Here is an 11,211-nt window from a genome sequence, read left to right as displayed (position 1 = left end):
ATCGTCGACAAAAAGAATTCAAGGAAGAACGGACCCGAAGGTTCTAGCAATCCAGGTTCGAGCCCGGGGACATGAACATCTGTAGTGTAACTTTGTTTTGTTTCGGCAGTTAACCAGTCTCGGTCCACCGAGTAAACCTGGGCTCGTTACTTTCATCCCTTATGTACGTTCAATTATTCAGCTTCTCTCGAAGTCTACATTCCTTAAGGACCCTATACATTCAAAAGACATCGGATGAAGAAGGAGATTCAAAAACGTCGATATCAACAACAAGATCTTCGAGTATTACAACTTGAGTCTACGCACGGTTGCAAGCATCCGCCCATAGACTCGAGGGGCTACTCCCATCGGGGCGCTGTTCGCGCACCCGATAACAGGCAAATTCAATTTTACATCAAGCACAAGATTCAATATTCTTCGAGTGATCAAGACATTCGGATGAAGTGACCTTTAGTCCCTGCACGAAGCTTCGCTTCGCCAGTTACTCGGGGGCTACTGATGTGGGCATGAACCTTCGGGTACCCAATATTGGCCTACCTCCTTTGGCCCAACAAGGGATCCATGAAGATCACAACAGCCCAAGAAGAGCTAATACGTCGGTTGCGATGAGGAAAGGTAGAAGGAGACGGAATCTTGATGGACAAGGTAAGGAAACGTCGAATAAGGACAGGATAAATTAGATCTCATTGTTACGATAGTTGAATCCGAGCACGACTCTCGGGACCTGGCATCCTATATAAAGGCTAGGATAGAGCCTGCCGGAGGGCATCAAATGAATCTACACAATCTCGCATACACCAACCCTAGAAACCTTGCCTTCCGGCGAGTCCACCACAACGAAGTCTATCGGCAGCCCCATTGTAACCTTTTTCATCGATAAATCAAGATCAGACAAGCAAGAGTAAGAGTTTTACCTCATCAAAGGCCCGAATTTGGATAAATCTCACCTTATATTCATTTGGTATCCGATGTCTCGTGCTAACATGTAAGATTTCGTCAACCCAGAGCCCCTCACAGTGGACATTGTCGAGGAGCCCCTCAATCAGGGAGCTTCGCCCCTGTATATACAAATATATGGCACGAAGGAATATAATGCATGCTACGCTTCTTCCCACAAGTCGCGACAGAAATGTCATGCTTAACCCCAAGATATATGTACAATTGTACATGGTTTGCACTCTTCGGCTGTACAGGCGGCAACGCATCAGCAGCCGGCAGTTCCGCAACCTTGGCAATAGTAGTCCGTGGTGGTGAGAGGTCGCAGCGGCAAACAGGACACGTCGAATGCGAATGCAGCCACATGTCGATGCAGTCGACATGGAAGAGGTGCTTGCAGGTTGGGAGCTGCCGCACCATCTCGCCGTCCTCAAGGTCCTCCAGGCACACGGAGCAGAGCTTGCTGCTCCCAGACTCGAGGTCGTGACCTCCCTCGACGCCATTAGACGCATACGCGAACGTTGGGAGTGTATCGACCACGGACTTCGCGAGCCCGAGCTGGCACGCCGCCGGCGGAATGCCCGCCCTAGCCACCTGCTCGTCGCCGGTGCCGCCCCTCTGCTTGAGGCATTCTACGACCCCGAAGGAAACCAGCACCAGGCCGGCGAACACGAACGCCTTCCAGACGCTGACGGTGGCGACGAGCACGCAGAAGACGAGCATCGACACGAAGGACACCACGACGCCATAGCATGCTCCGTGCCGGACGTTCTCGCCTCCGCGGAACCGCATCGAGAGCCTGAGCCCCGCCAACAGGTCAGACATGATCACTAAGTAGAGTTGGTAGTAGCACTGTGAACTTGACAACTTGTATGTGTTCTAAGTTTACTAGAGCTGCACAATTTGCCTTGTGGCATGGTGCTGCTCTCCGCGGCAAGATATAGTCTTCGTTTGAGCTCGAGAATTAGAGACCGGTGCTAGAGATGGAGCACGGCGGCCGCCGCCTGTAGCTGCCTGGCGCGCGGAAGACAAACTCTGTGTTTCTTTGACGAGAAATGCACGGTGGTTCCTTGACGAAAAATGCATTAGATTTTAAGCTTCCGATTGTGGTCAACTTTCATTCGCCGGCCATTAGCATATTGTTAGCATGGTAAATGATACGGCACGTTGGAAAGCGACGGAAGCTTTACCCACGCGACCTCACATAGCTGCCTAATAAAAAGAAGAGCGGGGAGTCAGAGAGGTAAACAATTACCCAGTAAGTGATCTGGTCAAATGAGGATGTTTCATTTGCTTATTTTATTCGAAACATAGCCTGACTTGGCATGTCTTTACACTTGGTGTATTGTTTTTACTCTTTACTTTGCCTCGTCTAGGTTATCTATGCACAACTTTACTTTGTTTATGCTTGTCTTTATAGCAATTAGAAAATCACGACCTGTTTATGAATGTATCTACAAGGTTAAAGCATACGATAAAAATATTTTTATCTAACATGGATATCAACATAACCTTGAGATTGGGCCTCCACTGCTTTAAGCACCTATATAGTTTCTTTGAGGATTAATTTTATTGCATCTTTATTTTATTTTTTGTTTCACTGGAGTTGAGCGGTAAACCTTTTAAATAATAAAGCGTATTTTGACGAGGAAAAAATGAGCTTTCTAGTATCATGTAAACTGCAATATTCTAAATTTAGAATATATTTCATAACTCATGTAATGGTATCGCAAATTGCAAGTGTTTCTGTTCACTTTACTTGGCTGAATACTCCAACATGACTCTTAGCAAATCATTCATCAAACACTCGTCAAATTATGTGTTGTCGACTGTCGGCAAGTTCTATACGCAGAGTCACAACTCGGCACATACTTTACCTAGTGAATTCGGGGCTTTGTCGAGTGTCCGTAGAACTCAGTAAACCACCTAAATGTGGTAGTGAGGGTTTGAGCCAACTTTAACCAAGAAAAGAGTGTTTTTGAAGGAAAAGGTATGGAATAACAATGCTAAGACGCAAACTTTCAGTGATAATATGCATATTTGCTCGTTTATGGTTTAGGGTTTTGTTAAAAGTTTTTAGATTTTGGTTTTCAATGGCCCACAACAAGTTCTTAAATTTGGAAGACAAAAGGACTTGAAAGGTTGAGATTTTATTAGGGCCTCTTTGATTCATGGAATTCCAGAAACATCATAATATAAAAATAGGACTACAATATATATAATATTGTGGCCATTTAGATGCTACACGAATTATGTTTATTTGATTGTATCTCATGAAAAACAAAGAATTCTTGACAAGAGGCTGAAGTAGATGTAAAACTGCTTATGAAATGTAGTACAAAGCAATCATTTGAAAAATTTCTTTTCTTCTAAGGTTGGTGCGGCTCGACTAGGTTGTAGCCATGCCTTTGGCACTCTAGAAAGTCAACGCCCCGTTGGCTCTAGCTGTCCAACAAGACGAGCTCCAAACCCCAACTGTTGTTGTGGTTATGTGCTACATAGGAAGGTTGTTATTTTGTTACATATACCCTAATAGATGTTGTCTTTTGCAAGTCACTCATCGGAAAGAGATGTCGAATGCATAAGAAAATAATCTTTATCACATATATACATGCCCTCCTACAGTAAGGCTAAATGGCCCTTCTTACAACAAGTATGTACTCGCATGAAATGGTTTCATCCGAAATGGTGTGAGTGGATTAATAAATTTGCAAATCGGAGCGTAGGGATTAGGGTGAACGATAAAATTGGTCATTATTTTTAGACCCATAAAGGTTTAAATAAGAATATTCACTATCACCTATTCTCAAACATAGTGGCAGATGTTCTAGCCACCATGATAGCAAGGGAATAAAAGGATGGCCAAATAGAAGGACTCAGCCCTCACTTAGTTGATGGGGGTTTTCATTTTACAATATGTCGACGATACCATCCTTTTATGGACCAAGATTTAGAAAGAGGCTTAATATGAAGCTTATCTTAAGTATATTCGAGCATTTGTCCGGATTGAAGATAAATTAAAACATGATCGGAATATTTTGATTGGGTAATGCGGAAGAGAGTGAGTAACAATATCACAATTTTTTTTGGTTGAATCTAGATATTTTTCCATTCAAATATCTAGGGATCCATATTTCTTTCACAAGATTAAGAATGGTGAGTGGAAACTTGTAATTGCATTGATTTGTGTATTTCTTTCACCTAGTTCTTATAATTCAGTTTTAACGAGGCTACGTTTATGCTTTCTTTCTTCGAAATACCCAAAGAGGTACGAAAATATTGGATTTTTTAGATCTAGATTCTTTTGGCAAACTAATCATTGATGACTATGAAATATGCCACTTTTTCGCGTTTAAACCCTTACCTAAGTCAAAAAAAATTGACTAAGTTTACCTCTCAACTTGCTACTAATTAATGCAAATATGTGCAATATCTTCTATTTTTGAATGGTGTGCGGGAAATCAGATCATAATGACAAATGAACCTGCAATTACTGAAGAAAATCGCGTCAAGAGTACAGAAAGTTGACTATGCTAGAAGACGCGGGTCCAGGGACTTTAGCAGGCATCGGTACGGGCAAGCGCCGCCCGTATCATGTGTCGCAGCCTTTCTGATGTCAAACCCTATAAGTTATGTGAAGGACCCAACGCCAAAAAGAGAGCCATTCGTCGCCAAATAGAGCCTCATCCATCAGATCCATCTACACCACACCGAAGGAGATCGACCACCATAGTTCATCCATTCCATCTCCAATCTCCTCCATAGACATAGCCATCACCATAATAGAGATCTCCTTGAGGATTGGCGATCATTGTAAGATTATTGTGATTTCAATCCAAGTATTTGCCACAATGATTTCTATCTTTCTTATTGATCTTGATATTATGTGTGAGTAGTCCCCACGGGCTGCAGGTTGGGGTGAATCCTCGCAGTGTTTATATGCATCTAATCTTATAATATGTGTAAGGATTGAACAGGAATTTTGCAATCTTGTATCCTTGTCTCTTTGACTTGTTTCGATGATCTGAAGGTACCCATATCATTCGGATCGATCAAGGGAAGAGGTGGGATAAGCGGAGAACAGTGTGCTACTACGAAACCTCAGTGACGGAAAGGAGAAAGTAACGGTACATGTTTAGTAATTCATTCGGGATCATGACAGAATCATGTAGCTGAATTATTTGGTTTGTATTCATATGCTTAATAACTCTTGTTACTCGCAGCTGTGAGGATAGTTGCTGGACCAAGAGGCTCTTGTCACCTCTGGCTTTAGGGGCCAGAGTATTTACGGATGTGCTGCTCACAAATCTCTTATCTCTATTTTATGTTTTGCACATTTCCGCTTCAATTATATATATGTAAGCATAGCTACAGGAGAAACCTTAACCCTATCCTATTTTCCATCATTGAACACAACTCCCTGAAAAGTAAGCTATATAGGTCCGGTGATACGGGGTGGCCTTTGGACACCTCCTCCTCAAGACCGTCAAGCCCTCCTTGTGGCCCAATGACACGAGCTCGAGCCCAAGCCATACACCAAGAGGTGAATTCACTCCTTTCCACGTATGCATTTGATACCTCTTTGGATGGCATGCTACTTCATGCAAATACCTTGTGTTCAATCAGGTACATCGGTCAAGACACAAGCCATGGAGACCAAGCCAATGGAGAGGGAGCTGAAAATGAAGAAGATGAAGCTACAGCGCCCAGGCCGGAACTTCCGCCCCCCCCCCCCCCAGGACCGGAACTTCCACCTAGATTCCCTGTGAAGAGCATCCAGTCGGAACTTCCGCCCCGAGAGACCGGAACTTCCGCCCACCGGAACTTCCGCCCAAGTTCCACCCTAGTTCCGAAAATGCGCCAAAACGCCCCGGGATGTTACTGCAAGGAAATTGGTCGTTTCCGGAACTAGGCCGGAAGTTGGCCGGAACTTCCGCCCCGACCGGAACTTCCGGCCTCCAGGACCGGAACTTCCGCCCAGATACCCCCCAAGATGTTGTCCAGCCCCCAGTGAAGGGAATCCAGCCGGAACTTCCGCCCAGGACGACCGGAACTTCCGCCCCACCGGAACTTCCGCCCCCTGAGGCCGGAACTTCCGCCTACACGCGTTTCAGTACCAAAACTGGCAGATTCAGCATGTAACTTACCCCTTCGCCCCACCAACTATAAATAGCCATGTTGGCTCAGATCTGAGATTAGACTTGATGTGAAATTAAACCTGAGCTTTGCTCTTGACCCTTGTGGGAAACCCTACCATAGATCTTAGATCTTGTACCCACCCGGGCTCCTTATCGATCCTATTGTATCTCTTTGGTGACTTCTACCAATCTTGGTATTTTTCTTGCACTTCTACCTTTGGGTCTTTTGCTTGCACTTCTATCGATTTTGGTCTTTTCACCCTTCTAGATCTATAGGATTTCGATTCGTCGATCTTTTTGCGGGACTTCTACCGAAAGGTCTTTTCCTGCAACTTCTATCGAGTTGGTGGTTCGGGCCAACGAGGACAAACCGATTTGTGTGTGTGTGTGAGTTTGTATCCCACGATTCCCCCTCGCGTTCTTCGTGTTCATCGCGTTCTTCCACCTCCCCCACGAATTCCACCCAAATCCGTGAAGACCGGGCACACCGTTGGGCTTAGCCCTTATCATATGGTATCAAGAGCTCCTTGGTTGCCACGGATTTGACCCCCACACCCCAAAAATTTTCTTGAGACAATTTTCGAAAATTCTAAAAAATAGCCTCAAATTGGGCTTGGTTGGATCTCGCGATTTGTTGAGTTTTTGGTGGTTTTGTTCCAATAGAAACTTGTCTTTGGTGTTGATCTACAATTCCCCCACCTTCCCACAGCTTTTAGTGCCAAAATTTCCTCGAATTCGAAGGATTTCGGACCGGATTTCCGCCCAAATCGACGAACAGCCCGCAGATCTGATTGCGACCGGAAGTTCCGCCCGGCAGGACCGGAAGTTCCGCCCGGGACCGGAAGTTCCGCCCCCAGTGACCGGAAGTTCCGGCCAGCCGAAATTTTGACAGCAACCTTCGTTTTTCGTTTGGGCACTAACCCCTTGTGTTTGGACTTCGGTTTGCGTGCCATTTCAGCTACCACAAAGCTTCCGCAACATCAACAACGATGACGGCACCCCGAAGATCCAAGCGGTTCATTTGACACCTCCACCACCATAGCAAGTTCAAAGTCGTCGGCCACCATCATCAAGTGGTATAACTTGCCTCTTAACTTGTAGCCCTAGCCTCTTTTGCGTACCTTTCCCATCGAGAGTGGTTTTCTAGTGTTGCGAAGCATTGCGCAAGCGTCCCGACCGTGAGGGTGTGCGTGTGTTGAGCAAAGCTACGAAGCAAGCTCGTGTGAAAAGATAAGCAAAAGAAGTGTGACATACTTACATAGATAGTAGTATCATTGCATAGTGAGAAAAAGAAAGAAAAATACAAAAAGAAAAAGAGTGTGAGTGACACCTATACACAAAAGAGTCCAAAGCTTATAAGCAAAAGAGACAAAAGAGAAGAGAGGCGTCTTGCGCAAATCTTGTTGCTTCTCATTTTTGCAACCAAGCCACGGTCTCTCTTGTGTTAGCGTGACACCGAGCTAGTAGTCTTCGTTAGGACCAATTTTGTTCATGCTCATTTTCCTAAGTCGCGCTAACCCCATTTTGTCCCACGCGTGTGTTCCACATTGTGTATGCCTTTTGTGATCACCGCTTTTGACTTGTGACTTTTGGATCTTACCCACTTTTGACAATAGACTTTTCGTTTGGTTCTTCCATTTGGCTTTCCACATCCATACCTAACACCATATAGAGTTTTTGTTTTGTGTGTGTGCATACATATCGGTTGTCCTTCGACTTGAAACACCTTTTTGATTTTGGTTTGCAAGTTTTGACCCTTTTGGTAGTTTTTCCTAACCACCCACCACATAGTTCTTGTTTTAGTTGTAACAATGTCTAGTGGATAAGGGAACCAACTACCGATGAGGCGTCACCAACATTGGATAGCTACTCAAGCCGTCCACTCCAAGCTCAATGAATTTGAAGCCATGATGAAAGATACCGCCGTCCGCTATGAAGAAAGAGCTCAAGTGCAAAGGATAGACCTCAATAACCAAATTCAAGACCTCAATGAAAAGATTGAAGCTCAAAACAAAGAGTTGAAAGCAACACTCGCCATACAAGGTCAAGAAACAAGAGATATGAAGACGGCGTTGGACAATATACTTCATACACTCAACCGTCAAGACAATAGAAGACACCACTCAAGGTCTCCGCGCTCTCAAAGTTCAAGGTCACGAGCTCCTACACCGTCTCACCATGATTCCAATGAAGACCCACGCCACCATAATGTGGATGCTCAAGTACTTCAACAACAAGCTCAAGAAGCGGAGCAAGCACGACTTTGACTTGTCCAAGAACGTCAACGCCTTGAAGAAGATCGCCTTCAACAAGAGAATCTCCATGCTCAATTCCAACAAGAGCAAGAACGCCTTCAACATGATCAAGAGGTAGTTCGTGCAAGGGAACAAGAGCGTATCCGCAATGAACAACAAGCACTTGAAGAACAAGAACGGCAACGACAAGTACAAGAAGCTCAAGCTAGAAGGCAACGCCTTCTTGAAGAGGAAGAAAGGCAAGCACATCAAGAGCGCCAAATCATCAATGTTGTGCAACCTCAACGTAATGGTGCTCCACGCCCTCAAGGTCAAGATAATCGTCGCCATGATGATGATCGACCTCATGGTAGAAGACCACGTCCTAGGGAGATAAATGAGGAATCAAGTCATCACCAAGCATCAAGTGAAGAAAGTGTGATGCCTCGACACCGCTGCAACAATGATGATCACGATCAAGGTCATGGAAGACCACCTCCTCGTCAACAACATAGCAACAACAATAGAGATGCTCAAGGTCCACAACATCTACCTCAACAACGTCAAGACCTTGGTGCCTCCTAGACGCAATGACCGTAATGAGGAAGAAATCTTTTGGAAGCTAAAGTTCACCATGCCCAAGTTCCAAGGAGAGGAAGACCCCGATGCATACTTATCTTGGGTACTCAAGGTTGACAAGATCTTCCGCATACACAACTTCTCCGAAGAAAAGAAAGTAGCCATGGCATCACTTGAGTTTGAGGGATATGCAAATGTTTGGTGGGAAGAAGTAAACAAGAAGCGTGACAAGGAAGACTTAGAGCCCATTGACACATGGGAAGAGATGCAAGAAGTCATGCACAAACGCTTCGTGCCCACCCACCACAAACATGACCTCTTCAACAAGCTAACTCAACTCAAGCAAAGCTTCAAGTCCGTAGAGGAGTATTACAAGGAGATGCACATGACCATGATGAGTGCCAATGTGGATGAGCGCTATGGCAAGATTTTTGAATGGGTTGAACATTCCCGTCAAGAGGATAGTGGAGTTCTTGCCTTACACAAACATGGTTGAGTTACTTCATCAAGCTACAAGGGCCGAGCGCCATGTGCGAGAAGACTTAGCAAGTGCCAAGTCCAAGACCTTCTTTGCCGCAAGAAATGCAACAAGTACCTCTTCAAGCATCAAAAATACAAGTGCTAGTGCCTCCAAGGATCCTCCCAAGCAAGGAAGAAGTGCCATCAAGACAACAAGCTTCAAGCCGGAGCAATCAACTATGTCCTCCAAAGCTTCCACCGGATCTAGTAACATCACTTGCTTCAAGTGTGGTGCTCAAGGACATAAATCCTTTGAATGCAAGAACACAAGAGTTATGATAACTCGGGATGATGGAGATGTGGAGTACTTGAGTGAAGGTGAATATGAAGCCTTGGTACAAGCCGCAACCAATCATGAAGATGATGACTTGGAAGATCAAGAGCAAGTCCTATGTGTGCATGATGCAAGCCCATCACTTGTGGTGACCAAAGTGTTGACAACCCATGTACTCCCCAATGAAGACCAAAGATGCAATATCTTCCAAACAAGAGCCGGAATCAATGGCAAGTCAATAAAGGTTATCATCGATGGAGGGAGTTGCCACAACCTTGCAAGCACCGAACTATGCTCCAAGCTCAACCTCACGCTCCGGAAACACCCCCATCCTTACCATGTGCAATGGCTAAGCGACAATGGAAATGTGAAGATACAACACACCGTCACAATATCCTTCAAGATTGGCACCTATTAAGACACCGTTGATTGTGATGTCGTGCCCATGACGGTGTGCCACATGCTACTTGGTCGCCCTTGGCAATATGACAAAAGAGCAAACCATGATGGCTACACAAATGCCTATAGCTTCAAGGTCGGCGACAAGACATTCATCCTACGCCCAATGACTCCTAGCCAAGTAATTGCGGACAATGCAAAGGCTTTAGCGAGGGCTAAGGAAGCTACTATCACTAGTGAGATGAGCGGTGAGAGAGTGACCCACCAAAAAGAAAGTGAGCGCCACAAGCCATATGTGAGTGAGATGAAGAGTGTCCTCATAGCTACCAAGAGTGAGATGAGAGAAGTGCACCACAACCCATCCACCAAATTGCACTATGTGCTCATTTGCAAGGGGCCATCCTCGGAGACTAACAACTTAACAACACTTCCTTCGTCTTTGTTGTCTCTTTTGAAGGAGTCCCAAGATGTCTTCCCCGACGAACTTCCTCATGGACTACCACCGCTTCGAGGGATCGAGCACCGCATCGACCTCATACCCGGCGCCCCTCTACCAAACCGTGTGATGCGCGTACAGCTCGCGTCCGTTGGGAACCCCAAGAGGAAGGTGTGATGCGTACAGCGGCAAGTTTTCCCTCAGAAAGAAACCAAGGTTTATCGAACCAGGAGGAGCCAAGAAGCACGTTGAAGGTTGATGGCAGCGGGATGTAGTGCGGCGCAACACCAGGGATTACGGCGCCAACGTGGAACCTGCACAACACAACCAAAGTACTTTGCCCCAACGAAACAGTGAGGTTGTCAATCTCACCGGCTTGTTGTAACAAAGGATTAGATGTATAGTGTGGATGATGATTGTTTGCGGAAAACAGTAGAACAAGTATTGCAGTAGATTGTATTCGATGTAAAAGAATGGACCGGGGTCCACAGTTCACTAGAGGTGTCTCTCCCATAAGATAAATAGCATGTTGAGTGAACAAATTACAGTCGGGCAATTGACAAATAGAGAGGGCATGACAATGCACATACATGATATGATAAGTATTGTGAGATTTGATTGGGCATTACGACAAAGTACATAGACCGCTATCCAGCATGCATCTATGCCTAAAAAGTCCACCTTCAGGTTATCATC

Source organism: Lolium rigidum, chromosome 2 (assembly GCF_022539505.1).
Source record: "Lolium rigidum isolate FL_2022 chromosome 2, APGP_CSIRO_Lrig_0.1, whole genome shotgun sequence".
In the NCBI taxonomy this organism is placed as follows: Eukaryota; Viridiplantae; Streptophyta; class Magnoliopsida; order Poales; family Poaceae; genus Lolium; species Lolium rigidum.
The sequence above is the reverse complement of the archived record's forward strand: the minus strand, read 5'-3'. Positions refer to the sequence as shown.